Here is a 14,776-nt window from a genome sequence, read left to right as displayed (position 1 = left end):
GGTGGGGGTGGGGGTACAGTGAGGATGTGGGATCCTGAGATAATCCAAATCCCTATGTTTAGATGTAGGTGTACAAAGGGAGTAAAGAGAGACCCAGGCTGATGGGGTATTTGTAATAAATCAAACATAACAGCAGGTCAAGTGATAAGGGGACTCTCAAGTGATAAGGGTCAAGTGATAAACAGTGAAAGGAGCAGAATCAAACTCTACAGAAATTAACAAACATCAACAAGACACCTAGGAAAGCATTTACAGCTGCATTCATTTAAATCAAAGGTGATAGTTACTGAGTGCTGTGTGCCAAGTACAATGATACACTCTCACCTGAGTTACCCTCGTAAATCTGAACCACTTGTCATATCTGTGCTTTAAGGAGTCCTATTTTCCACACTCTTAACTGGCTTGAGATGTGAAAATCCATCTAAATTATAAACGCAGCAGGGGAAAAAAAAGTCTAGTCATGCCCATCAAGGGAACATGTCTAGTTAAAATTAACATAGATAAAAATCAGCAAAAAACAAAAAAGCAAATTGAAAAAATATTCTTCGAAATTAAAAGCCATACAAACCACTGTGTCACTGATGAGTTAAAGAAGAAACTGGCCTGCAAACCAGAAAATACACTGGAAGAAGCAATAGTTAAAATACTTCAGCTCTAAACCTGCAGAATGAGGCTACCTCAGTTCCAAACATATCAGCTTAAAAGCAGTGGCAAAAAGAGCAAGAAGTTGGCCAGGCATGGTGGCTCACGCCTGTAATCCCAGCACTTTGGGAGGCCAAGGTAGGCGGATCACCTGAGGTCGGGAATTCGAGACCAGCCTGGCCAACACTGCGAAACCCCATCTCTATTAAAAATACAAAAATTAGCTGGGCGTGGTGGCCAGTGCCTGTAATCCCAGCTACTTGGGAGGGTGAGGCAGGAGAATCGCTTGAACCCAGGAGGCAGAGGTTGCAGTGAGCCAAGATTGTGCCACTGCACTCCAGCCTTGGCAACAAGAGCGAGACTCTGTCTCAAAAAAAAAAAAAAAAAAAAAAAGCAAGGAGTTATTAGCTCTATACACTTTATTTTATTTTATTTTTTTTGAGACAGAGTCTCGCTCTGTCGCCCAGGCTGTAGTGCAGTGGTGCCATCTCGGCTCACTGCAAGCTCTGCCTCCCAGGTTCACGCCATTCTTCTGTCTCAGCCTCCCAAGTAGCTCGGACTACGGTGCCCGCCACCCCGCCCAGCTAATTTTTTTGTATTTTTAGTAGAGATGGGGTTTCACCATGTTAGCCAGGATGGTCTCGATCTCCTGACCTTGTGATCTGCCCGCCTCAGCCTCCCAAAGTGCTGGGATTACAGGCGTGAGCCACCACGCCCAGCCAAGCTCTATATATATTTATAGAAGAAACTTCTAATTTGAAAAACTCAAAGTTTTAAGTAAAAATGATCACAAAAGGGGAAGAACAGACTTCCAGAATCTTGGGGACAGAAGGTGGTGTGGTGGGAAGAGAGGGAATTACTCTGTCACTAATGAGTCAAAAAAGTTATTAAAGATTAATTTCAAATAAATAAAACTAAAAACCAAGACTTACAGAATGAGACTAAAACCATGGCTGGAGGAAAACTTTTAGCCTGAAAGTAGCCTATGACTTAGAAATTAAGGCAGAAAACTAAGGAGTAAGCAGTTACCCTTCAGGTTAGAAAACCAACAGAATAACAGGAAATGAGAGAGGGAAGAAATAATCAGATGGGGCTGAGATGGGGGCTTATGGGGATGAAGGAGGCAGGAAGAGCACGTTAAGTCTGTGCATAAAGTCACTCCCTAAGGACAGTCCCTGAGAGGAAGGTGGGTGCACAAGGATCAGGCTAGGTGTAAAAGGTGACAGGCAACCCTGGAGGGTACATTCAAGGGTTGACAGTGGCTAAGAAAACAGGAGGGAAAGTCAAGTGTGGAGCCTTTCCTGTCCCTAGCATGGAAAACATCAAGAGCTGATGAGTGAAAGTGATAAACAGCATTCTCATCACAAAAAAAAAGTCAAGTATTTGAGGTAATGGATAGGATAATTTGACTTAAACATTCCACACTGTACTGAAAAGTCATAACATCATTTTGTACCTCATAAATACATACAATTTAAAAGATAGATAAAAATCAGAAAAAAAATTGAAAAAATATTCTTTATTTTTCAAACACATACAATTTATGGAGTACAATCTAATTCATCAATGTATATAATTTTTTTTAATGGTAAGTCAATAAACACAGGAGACAGTCCCTTGAGAGGCAGAGAAGGAAAATGGGCACAATCTGCCCTTACAAAGACACAGCATTTAAATCCACGCATGTGAGAACTCCAGGATTCAAGACTAGGGGTCAAAACACAGCCTGGTTTATCACCTATAGCCACAGGATGGCACCAACACCCACTGCTCCAGCCTGAGCTGGCCAGAGAGAGAGCAACCAGGCAAAGCTGGAACTTCCCAGAAGGCCTGAGACCTGCAGGTACCACACTGAAGTCGACTGAAGAGGAGGGCCCGATGTGAGGGGAAAAAAACCACCGAGGAAACATAATATTTGTGTATTTTTAATAAGATATTTAATACGTGTTCAGGTAGAAGTAGGTACAATGACAGAAAATAAGGTAGAGGAATGTGCTAGACACCACAGATATGTAATGATGGACAATAAATGACATGATGTGGAGAGTTCACCCACACATGCAGATTCATGTGTTCACATAAACCTTTATATGCATGCATCACCCAGTAGAGACAAACTGCACTTACACTGTGAAGTCAACAAGGAGATAAAGTAAAAATCAAATAGTTATGGAGAGAGTCAGTCTCTCCATTTAGTGAGAAACCCTTCAGAAGACGCACACAGCAACTCCCCTCCCTTCTAAATACCATTCATAGCCTGCAGCAGTAGATGGCAAATCACAGCCTGGGCCACCCTTCCCAGAATGTCACAAACATGGACATGCAGACCATAGAATTCACCACATACCCAAGCTGGGTGGTGTGAGGCTCTGAAAGACATACTTCAAATAAGACGGACTAGAAAACTCCGCAAGGGAGCAACAGGGATCGGGGATTCCAGGAGGATCCAAGGGCCTGTGCAAAGACCAAGCAGTGAGCAGACATGTGTGTCAGTGATTCGGTGGCATGAACTCAACACCATCTAATACAGCAGCTCACATTTCTTTGTGCATCAGACTCACCTGGGAGCTTGTTAAACACACATTGTTGGGTCTCACTCCTAGAGTTTCTGCTTCAGTATTCTGTGGAGCAGCCTGTGAATCTGTATTTCCAGCATGATTTTCAGGTGCTACTGATACTATTGGTCCAAGGACCACACTATGATCTAATTTAACACCAGGTTAGGGGAGGTACTAAGGAGCAAAGAAGCAACAGAAGACTGGACCTGAACCCTGTACGGGCTTCTCTGTAAACTCCTCAAACATAAAAGCCTTCAAGACACTCAAAGAGCATTTACAGGATCATGTCTACAAATATAAGGTACCACACAGGGAGTGCTCCATCAAATAGAGAGAAGAGCCCACTGAGTGTCCCTGCCTTAGTCCGTTTGTGTTGCTATAACAGAATACCACAGACTGGATGATTTATAAGCAAGGGTTCACTTGGTTTACGGTTCTGGACACTGGGAATGTAAGGGGCCTGCATCTGGTGAAGGTCTCGCTGTGCCGTCCTATGCTGGAAGGTGGAAGGGCAAGAGAGTGACCACATGTGAGAGGGAGAAGGGGAAAGACAGAAAGGGAGGAAGCCAACCTCATCCTTTTATCAGGAACCCACCCCCAAGCTATCTAACCCACTCTGCCTTCATCCATTCATGAGGGCAGAGCCTTCATGACCTAATCACCTCTTAAATGTTCCACTGGTCAACACTGTTGCATTAGGGGTTGAGTTTCCAACACATGAACTTCAGGGAACACATTCAAACCACAGCAGTCCTCATGTAAACCTTCCAGAAAATCTGTGTGCCTGGCACTCTGGAATCCCTCTTTTCCACCCTTTCTCTTTTTTTTTTTTTTTTGAGACAGAGTTTCGCTTTTGTTAACCAGGCTGGAGTGCAATGGTGCGATCTCGGCTCACTGCAATCTCCACCTCCCAGTTCAAGCGATTCTCCTGCCTCAGCCTCCCACATAGCTGGGGTTACACGCATGCGCCACCACACCCGGCTAATTTTGTATTTTTAGTAAAGATGGGGTTTCTCCGTGTTGGTCAGGCTGGTCTTGAACTCCTGACCTCAGGTAATCTGCCCGCCTTGGCCTCCCAAAGTGCTGAGATTACAGGCATGAGACACCGCGCCTGGCCTTTCCACCCCTTCTCACTGAAACTCTTAACATTGTGTTCCCTCATCATTTTCCATTCGAGCATAGGAAAGAACACAATCACTACACCCATTTCTTATGAACCTTTCCGACATTAAAATAATTCTATCACTCACATAGAAATTTGTAAAAATAAATTTTCATTTTTGATATGAATGAATATGATTTTTTTTTTTTTTTTTTTGAGGAGGAGTTTTCCTCTGTGGCCCAGGCTGGAGTGAAGTGGTGAGATCTCGGCTCACTGCAACCTCTGCCCCTGGGTTCAAGCGATTCTCTTGCCTCAGCCTCCCAAGTAGCTGGGATTACAGGCCTGCACCACTACACTAATAATTTTGTATTTTTAGTAGAGACGGGGTTTTGCCATGTTGGCCAGGATGGTCTCGAACCCCTGACCTCAGGTGATCTGCCTGCCTCGGCCTCCCAAAGTGCTGGGACTACAGGTATGAGCCACTACGCCCGCCCCGAATATGAAATTCTGTATTAGTTTAAAGAAATCTCTAAAATATATACAAAATAAAAATAATTACCAAAAATGTTCAATGATACAAAGCAACACACAGTGAGATATTACATCCTAAAATATATAGACCTAAATATGTTATTTAAAAATCAAGCAGAAACATAAGGGGCTCTATACACACCTTTTGAAATAAGCTTTCTGGCCAGGGAAAGCGGCACACGCCTGTAATACCAACATTTTGGGAGGCCAAGGTGGGCGGATCACCTGAGGTCAGGAGTTCAAGACCAGCCTGGCCAACATGGAGAAACCCTGTCTCTACTAAAAATACAAAAATTAGCTGGACATGGTGGTGGGCACCTGTAATCCCAGCTACTCAAGAGGCTGAGGCAGGGAGAACTGCTTGAACCCGGGCGGCGGACACTGCAGGGATCCGAGACGTGCAATTGTACTCCAGCCTGGGAGACAGAGCAAGACTTCATCTCAAAAAAAAAATTATAATAAAATAAAGTAAGCTGTCTAGGTTGGGCATGGTGGCCCACCCTTGTAATCCCAGCACTTTGGGAGGCTGAGGCGGGCAGATCACTTGAGGTCAAGAGTTCAAGACCAGGCTAGCCAAAATGGCAAAACTCTGTCTCTACTAAAAAGACAAAAATTAGCCAGGCATGGTGGCGCACATCTGTAATCCCGGCTACTCGTGAGGCTGAGGCAGGAGAATCACTGGAATCTGGAAGGCAGAGTTTGCAGTGAGATGAGATCGCGCCACTGCAATCCAGTCTGGGTGACTCTGTCTCAAAAAAAAAAAAAAAAAGCTTTCTAGAATGAATTTGAAATTCTTTCAAGAAAGAGGTACTCAAAAAACATGAAAAGTATGTAAGTCACTAATGTATCAAAGAAAACAATCATTCTTGTATTGCAAATAAATACCCAACCAAGACAAAAAGGCATGTCACATGTTATGGGAAAAGACTGAAAAGAGGGTGAGAGGAAAACTGACCCTTGAATGTAAGACAGAAAAAAATCAGGGCAGGATGTTTAGGAATTGGAAATAATTCTCCATATTAAAGGATTACAAGAGACAGAAAGAGAGGAGAGAGGGACACGATAGTCACAGACTGCAGGGGTGTGGGGTAGATGGGAATAAAGGAGGCAGAGAGAGCAGTTGGGATGTACATAAAATCACCCTCCAGAGCTGCGCTGTCCAATAAGGCAGCCACTTGCCACATGTGGCTGCTGAGCACTTGAAAGATGGCTAGTCCAACCTGAGAAATGCTGTAAGTGGAAAACACATTTAAAACAAATTCTGAATACTCAGTATAAAAGAAAGAATGGGCCAGTGTGGTGGCTCGCATCTGTAATCCCAGCACTTTGGAAGGCCAAGGCAGGAGGACTGCTTGAGCCAGGAGTTTGAGACTGGTCTGGGCAACATAGCAAGAACTCACCTCTTCAAAAAAAAAAAAAAAAAAAAATTAGGCTGAGTGCAGTGGCTCACGCCTGTAATCCCAGCACTTTGGGAGGCCAAGGTGGGTGGATCACTTGAGCTCTGGAGTTCAAGACCAGCCTGGACATGCTGAAACCCTGTCTTAACAAAAAAATACAAAAATTATTTAGGTGTGGTGGCACATGTTTGTGGTCCCAGCTACTTGGGAGGCTGAGGTGGGAGGATCATTTCGGCCCCGGAGATTGAGGCTGCAGTGAGCCGAGATTGTGCCACTGCACTCCAGCCTGGGTGACAGAGTGAGACCCTGCTTTTAAAAAAAAAAATTAGCATGGCATGGTGGTGTGTGCCTGTAGTCCGAACTACTTGGAAGGCTGAGGTAGGAGGATCTCTTGAGCCCAGGAGTTTGAGACTGCAGTGAGCTATGCTGGTGCCACTGCATTCCAGCCTGGGCAACAAAGCCAGACCCTGTCTCAAAAAAAAAAAAGTAAACGATCTCATTAATAATTTTTATTTTGATAAGATGTTGAAGTGATATTTTGGATAATGCTAACATTTTAGGTGAAATAAAACATTAATTTCACCTGTTTCTTTTTAACTTTTCTAAAGTGACTGCTAGAAAATCTAAAATGACGTATGTGTCTGGCATTTTATTTCTATTGGAAACTACTCCTCTAGAGAGAAATGGTCTCTAGGGAGGCAGAAACATGAGAACCACAAGAGAGGTGGATGGAGGGAAGCGATAGACGCATCGGGTGGGTACCTTCAGGTGCTGACAGCGGGAATCCAGGAGATTCGGGTGTGGACAGGCCCCCATCTATGCACAGCAGGAGACTAGCATGGCTGACACTAGGGGTGCTGAGCTGACATACAGAACTATTCAGCTTGATAAACATGTGAAAAACATACCGCTAAGTCACTGACAGTCCACAGAACAAATCATAATAGAAATGAAAAAACAGCTGGGCACAGTGGCTCACGCCTGTAATCCCAGCACTTTGAGAAGCTGAGGTGGGCAGATCACGAGGTCAGGAGATCCAGACCATCCTGGCTAACATGGCGAAACCCCGTTTCTACTAAAAACACAAAAACAAAATTAACCGGGTGTGGTAGCATGAGCCTGTAGTCCCAACTACTCTGGGGGCTGAGGTGGGAGAATGGTGTGAACCCGGAAGGCAGAGCTTGCAGTGAGCAGAGATCGCCACACTACACTCCAGCCTGGGCAACAGAGTGAGACTCCGTCTTAAAAAAAAAAAAAAAAAAAAAAAAAAAAAAAGAGAGGGAGAGGTTCAATCTTGATGGAAAATATAAAACACTTCTTCATGAACATTAAAGAAAATTCTAACAACCAAAACGTCTGGAATTAGGGTAACTGAAATGGCAGTTTAATCCTCCTGAAGGAATTTTAATTTCTCACTAACAGTACTTTAAAGTTAGGGGTAGAAAATTATTTTTTATAGCGTTTCACAAGCATTAAAGCTAAAAATCCAAAATCATGTTTTTCTCTGACAGGAACTCCTCCTCAAAACAGAAGAAGCCTATAGGACTTTAACCTGGAAACTACTCAGGGAATCTGGAATATTCCTTCCAGGGATATCTGCAGTTGAAACCTGGCAGTAATTTAAAAAAAAAAACAGACAACTCTTGGGGTATGGTTAGAGCCTGAGGTCTACAGATGGGTCATTTTATATGCTGAGGTCTGAACGAGATGATTTCAACCCCTTAAAATGATGGAAACAAAATAAAACAGAATAAATTGGAATACAACACAGATGAGTGGTTTAAAGGGCCTACTTGCTGTGTTTCCTCTGGTCTTCAGGTCTCCTCACTGTGGCAGGATCCAGGCGCAGCTCTAGACCCAGAAATGGGAGGGTTCTAGAGTGACTGGTGATTTCTCTATTATCTGCAGTTAGTAAACGTTCTCCACAGTTTATGCAAAAAGTAACAAAACCACTGCAGATGACAAACACTAGGTAACACATATACTATCTCCCAAATACCTACCCACAAGCTCAACAATTTTAAACTGTTAGGATCATTGGCTCTAATCACCATGACATGAGGTCCCAACCAAACCATCAAGCGCTAAACAGACAGAATGTTTCCACTCCTAATCCACCGTGTGGAGAAGCACAGAGCTTACCCACTGGGGCGCTGCATCAGAAGAGACGCACACGCACCGGGGTGTGCATTTGAATGCAGCGATCAAACCACCATCCCCACAGCTCCTCTGCTCATGGGCACTGCAGTCTGTGGCCTCATGTCCTTTGGGAGACACAGTGGGAAGGTAACCCACATGCCAGTGACACCATCAAGAAAGAGATACTGCGGCACTTTCCCCTGATTTCTCAGGGGCCTTTTCTCTTTTCCGTTTGGGTTATGTGCAGACTTCCCTACCGTCCACCTGACCACTCTCGTGCCGCCCAAAACCACAGCTTAAGTCATCAGCTAGGCCTTTCTTGGTGTAACTATTGAAAGATGAACCTTACCTGTTCAATCCCTAGAGAGATTTCTTCAAAATCTGGACCTAGAAGAATAAACAAACAAGATTTGCCTGAGTAGGTTTGGCTTCTTCCTTCTTGGGGAAAGCCCTTAAGAAGTATCAGCCCCTTGGCCAGGCACCCACCTGTAATCCCAGCACTCTGGGAGGCCTAGGCAGGCGGATCATCTGAGGTCAGGAGTTCGAGACCAGCCTGGCCAACACGATGAAACCCTGTCTCCACTAAAAATATTTAAAAATTAGCCAGGCGTGGTGGTGGGCACCTGTAATCCCAGCTACTCTGGAGGCTGAGGCAAGAGAATTGCTTGAACCCAGGAGACGGAGACTGCAGTGAGCCAACACGGTGCCACAGAACTCCAGCCTGGGAGACAGAGTGAGACTCTGTTTCAAAAAAAAAACAAAGAAATATCAGACTGTTTGACAACAACTCCTTGTGACCCTCCTTTAGGAACACAGTGAAAATCCCCCCGGCTCCACACACTATAGCGCAGGACAGACCCACAGAGAACAAGACCCAAGAGAACCCACCATAATACAAACTCAGGGCGGGGTTTCCACCATCAAATGTTCAAGCTTGCAGTGGGTGGGGGAGGGTGGTGGGTCCTGAGCTCCAGATTTTCGTGGAGGTGGGCATTAGGCTTTGGAGACGTGTAGGCCCAAATTACATCTGTGCAAACTCACACACAATGAAGATTACACCAGATAGGGTGAGATGGTTTAGAAATGACAGAAAGCAGAGGAAGAGGCTGAAAATATGGGCTTCTCTGTAAACTGTGAGGACAGTAAATGCCAGCAACACCCCAGGAAGTGTTTACAGCCGCATTTCTTCAATTAACAGGGCAAAGTTAGAGCAGCAACAACCAGACAAGGGCCAGGCACTTCCCCCGGGACAACTGATGTAAACCTGGAAATCAGCCATCCTGGGCGTCCATTTCATGATGAATCAAATACAGAGAAGTTCACTGATGGGTTCAGCATCAGAAAGCTAATAAATAAAGCCAGAGTCCCAGGCATATACTGAATGCTCATTGACTGAAAATCAACCTCACTGGATAAGCGCAAAGAAACTCACTTTCCACACCCCTTACGGTATCCTCTCTGGTAGGTATCTGCTCTGTAAATTACATACGATGGAAGAAAGAGAAGAAAATGAAAACTCAGGAAAGTAAACACTCTTCTAAATTCATGAATAGTAAAATATGAAAATATCCCTGAGAATCTGAGAATATCCAAAGAAAATGCAAGATAGGAGGGTAAAAAGGCCATTTGGCAAAGCCTACAAAATGAGTCTAAAATACAGTTCACAAGGAAACTTACCTTCCAATGCATCCAAAACAGAATAGCAAAAGAAGCTCCCGATTCCTATTGAGGTGAGAATATCAGCACAAACAGAAGGAAATCAGGCCAGAAAAAAAAAGTTACAGGCCAATTTAAATGAGAAAGTCCTGCCCTAACCAATAAACCAGAGCAAACACTGTGCATTTCAAACACTAGGGGACATGGGTGGGGGTTAGCCTGTTCTGTGCAGGACCGTTCTAACATATGGGAGAGTCTTTGACCCCTCCTCAGAATAATGCCATAAACTACCAAAAACACAATTCATAGAATTTCAAAGGAGACCACTTAGAAATGCAGCTATCAGGATGCTTTAATTTTTCCTGACATATTAATAGGCATGTTGCTGTGGTAGTTTTAAAAAATGGCTCAACATTTCTTGCCACTCCTCCCTTTGAGAGGCAGAATCGATGTCCTGTCTCCCCGATCCTAGGTGGATTTGCTGTGCTACCTCATAAAAGACCACTCAGCATCCACCCTGGAGCCCCGTGCCACCTAAGAATTCTGACTACCCTGATGCTGCCAGGTGAAAGGGGTGGCCTGCCCCTCCACACCTGAGGGTGTTTCTTGTCGGGTGGGACGAGAAACTGAGAAAAGAAAGAGACACAAAGTATAGAGAAAGAAAAGTGGGCCCAGGGGACCAGCGCTCAGCATACAGAGGACCCGTGCCGGCACTGGTCTCTGAGTTCCCTCAGTATTTATTGATCATTATCTCTACCATCTCGGAGAGGGGGATGTGGCAGGACAACAGGGTAATAGTGGGGAGAGGGTCAGCAGGAAAACATGTGAATATCTCTGTGTCATAAACAAGGTTAAGAAAAAGGTGCTGTGCTTTGATGTGCACATACATAAAAATTTCAGTGCATTAAAGAGCAGTTAATCGGGTTTTACACGGAGACATTCCATTGCCCAGGGACAAGCAGGAGACAGATGCCTTCCTCTTATCTCAATTGCAAAGAGGCCTTCCTCTTTTACTAATCCTCCTCAGCACAGACCCTTTACAGGTGTCGGGCTGGGGGAAGGTCAGGTCTTTCCCTTCCCACGGGGCCATATTTCAGACTATCACAAGGGGAGAAACCTTGGACAATACCTGGCTTTCCTAGGCAGAGGTCCCTGCGGTCTTACACAGTGTTTTGTGTCCCTGGGTACTTGAGATTAGGGAATGGTGATGACTTTTAACAAGCATGCTGCCTTCAAGCATTTGTTTAACAAAGCACATCCTGCATAGCCCTAAATCCATTAAACCTTGAGTCGACACAGCACATGTTTCTGTGAGCACAGGGTTGGGGGTAGGGTTACAGATTAACAGCATTTCAAGGCAGAATAATTTTTCTTAGTACAGAACAAAATGGAGTCTCTTATGTCTACTTCTTTCTACACAGACACAGTAACACTCTGATCCCTCTTTCTTTTCCCCACACCAGGCTGTAAGGAAGTCAAGGCCATATGGAAACACTACATGTAGGGACTCAGTCCCAGCTGAGCCCCCTCTTCCAACATTCCAAGCCAGGTATCAGATGTGAAAGAACAAGCCTCCAAATGGTTCCAGACCCCAGCTGTTGAGTCTTCTGTGCTGAGGCCAGACATCATGGAACAGAGACAAGTGGGCTACCCTTGTGCCATGTCTGAAATCCTGACTATAAGCATGAGAATCCACAAACATAATAAAGTGGCTGTTACAGACACTATTACTATGTCAGGAATTACACCAAAATTTAGTGGCTCAAACAATCATTTTAACACATTAAGTAACAATAGCAAGTAGCAAGTCATCACTGGGAAGTGTTATTTGGAATTGTCATTGGGAAGCAGTGACAACCATGAAGGCTATTTGGAGATGCTGTCAGATGACATAAAAACTGCTGTGGTCTGACTGCTAATAATGCCCCATACCCAAGGGGTCTACAGCCTATATTCAAGATGGAAGGAAACACTATATTTTGGCTAGAGGTATGTGAAAATTTCATTCATGGGCCCTTCTCATGGGCCCCTAAACTTGGCTGATGGAACTGCAGGTAATAAACTCAGAGTTATGGCCGGATGCGGTGGTTTACGCTTGTAATCCCAGCACTTTGGGAGGCCGAGGCGGGTGGATCACGAAGTCAGGAGATTGAGACCACAGTGAAACCCCATCTCTACTGAAAATACAAAAATTAGTCGGGCGTGGTGGTGGGCACCTGTAGTCCCAGCTACTGGGAGAGGCTGAGGCAGGAGAATGGCGTGACCCCGGGAAGCTGAGCTTGCAGTGCGCTGAGATCACACCACTACACTCCAGCCTGGGTGACAGAGCGAGACTCCGTCTCAAAAAAACATAAATAAATAAAATAAACTCAGACTTAGAGGCAGTCAAAGGCATCAAGGCTGCTCATGAAAGAGCTGAGGTTACCAACTCAAGTGTAGACAGGAAAAGAGAGAGAGGAAAAAAATGGTTGCTCAGCAGGGAGGTCAGAGGGATAGCCGGTCTTAGTTTCCAGACATCCAGGAAAAGGACACCCATCTGAGTAACGGATTGAGGGTCAGTATTAAGGTATGGAGAAATATCAAGGAGAAACACTATTAGTGGCTAATGCTGGACATTTCCACAGCTCTCACGCAACCACAAAAACATAGCTTAATTTTAGTAACAATGTCAGAAGCAGAGGGGTGCTGAGAATCAAGAATAAGGCCTATGAACAATGTGGGGGCTATTTTATAAAGCACCAAATCTTCACACTTCATGAAGATAGAGACCTGCCGCCTATAGGTGTCTCATTCACACTATGAAATAAATACTACGAAAGTAAGAGATCCACCAACTAACATTTTAAAGGATTTAGGAGACAGTGTCATTACCATTTTTATTATATATATATATATATATATATATATATATATATATATATATATATATATATATATAGGCCGGCTGCGGTGGATCACACCTGTAATCCCAGTACTTTGGGAGGCCGAGGCGGGCGGATCACGCGAGCTCAGGAGTTTGAAACCAGCTTGACCAAGATGAAGAAACCCAATCTCTACTAAAAATACAAAATTAGCTGGGCATGATGGTGCATGCCTATAATCCCAGCTACTCCTGAGGCTGAGGCAGGAGAATCGCTTGAACCCGGCAGGTGGAGGTTGCAGTGAACCAAGATCACAGCATTGCACTCCAGCCTGGGCAACAAGAGCAAAACTCCATCTCAAAAAAAAAAAAAAAAAAAAAAAAAAAATCAAAACCAGCATTATAGTTCATAAAGGAAATCCCAAAACCTCCTTAACTGGTTGTTTCTTTCACAAAAGTTACTCCACATACGTGCCCCAAAAATAAGATTTCAAAGACATTGGGGAAAATACTACTACTAAGATATCAAAACCAGGAACTTACTTCCTTTAAAACAATTCCAAACTAACTCGCTGTGCCTTTCACAGAAATTTCCCACAAGAAATATGATTTTATAAGCTGGGCGCGGTGGCTCACACCTGTAATCCCAGCACTTTGGGAGGCGGAGGCGGGAGGATCACGAGGTCAGGAGATAGAGACCATCCTGACTAACACAGTGAAACCCCATCTCTACTAAAAATACAAAAAATTAGCGGGAGGTGGTGGCGGGCGCCTGTAGTCCCAGCTACTCGGGAGGCTGAGGCAGGAGAATGGCGTGAACCCAGGAGACAGAGCTTGCAGTGACTCGAGATCACGCCACTGCACTCCAGCCTGGGCGACAGAGTGAGACTCCGTCTCAAAAAAAAAAAAGAAAACAAATATGATTTTATAAAGCCTGAGAAGTTGCTGCTGTTAGGACAACCACCAAAACTAAAAATTGGCTTAATTAGCAACAACAACAAAATGCCATTTTAACTGGCTGTCCTTATCAGAGACAGTCCACTAAATAATACAACTGGCAAAAAGTGAGATTTTTTTAAAGGTTGGGGTGCTTTACTATAAACATAATATAAACTAGTAATGTACTTTATTTAATAAACTTCAACCTGCCGGTCAGTCCCTCCCTTCGAGGCGTTCTGCAACAAAACACCTGCCTAGAAATAAAAGGGCATTTTACCCGAGTGGGCTGAAAAAGTCCCGTTTTTACCTTTAATCTTGAGACAATACGGGTCAGAGGTCAGGAAACTACATCAGCGCCAGTGCGGGCGCCCACGAGTCCGGTGGACGGATGGGGAAGGGCCGGGACGCAGCCAGTCCTAGTTCCCGCCGTGGCGATGGCCGATTTCCCAGCCGTGGACGCTGAAAGCCAGACTCCACGCTGCTGACCCTCCAGTGCCCCACGTCTGGTGGGCACTTGGCCGAACAGCCCAAGACTGCGGAATCACACGCGCCACTGTGCACTCAGACGCCATCTGCAGCCCCGGGGGTGGGGGGTTGGGGGGGGTGGGGGGTTGGGGAGGGGGGGTGGGGGGGGTGGGGGGTGGGGGGGGTGGGGGGTGGGGGGGTGGGGGGTTGGGGGGGGTTGGGGGGGTGGGGGTGGGGGTGGGGGGGTCGGGGGTGGGGGCCGGGCTTCCGGAAACGGGAGGGCGGGCTTCCGGAAACGGCGACCAATGGGAAACGCGATCAGATGTTAGTAGGCGGACAGTCTGTTTCCAGGCAACACAAAAGGAAGGGACGCTCTCAGCCTCAAATAGACGGAGCTTTCAGTCAATGGATGTGCAGGTTCGCTCCACATTAGCCAATAAGAAGCGCTTGGGGCTGACCCGCGTACATGCGCAGCAAAAGCTTTCTT

The 14,776-nt window shown here is 45.2% G+C and overlaps 1 long non-coding RNA gene across 1 annotated transcript; it reads right to left on the bottom strand.

Annotated features, from left to right (window-relative positions):
- Window positions 1–2,696: 2,696 nt before the first annotated feature.
- LOC129051954 (uncharacterized) lies at window positions 2,697–14,406 on the bottom strand. The gene is made up of 6 exons (XR_008516558.2): window positions 14,132–14,406; window positions 10,047–10,091; window positions 8,719–8,756; window positions 8,024–8,081; window positions 3,204–3,696; window positions 2,697–3,096 (listed from the first exon to the last, which is right to left on the bottom strand). It is a non-coding gene; the product is annotated as an uncharacterized LOC129051954 (long non-coding RNA).
- Window positions 14,407–14,776: the final 370 nt, after the last annotated feature.

This window comes from Pongo abelii, chromosome 20, assembly GCF_028885655.2.
Source record: "Pongo abelii isolate AG06213 chromosome 20, NHGRI_mPonAbe1-v2.0_pri, whole genome shotgun sequence".
In the NCBI taxonomy this organism is placed as follows: domain Eukaryota; kingdom Metazoa; phylum Chordata; class Mammalia; order Primates; family Hominidae; genus Pongo; species Pongo abelii.
The sequence above is the reverse complement of the archived record's forward strand: the minus strand, read 5'-3'. Positions and strand labels throughout refer to the sequence as shown.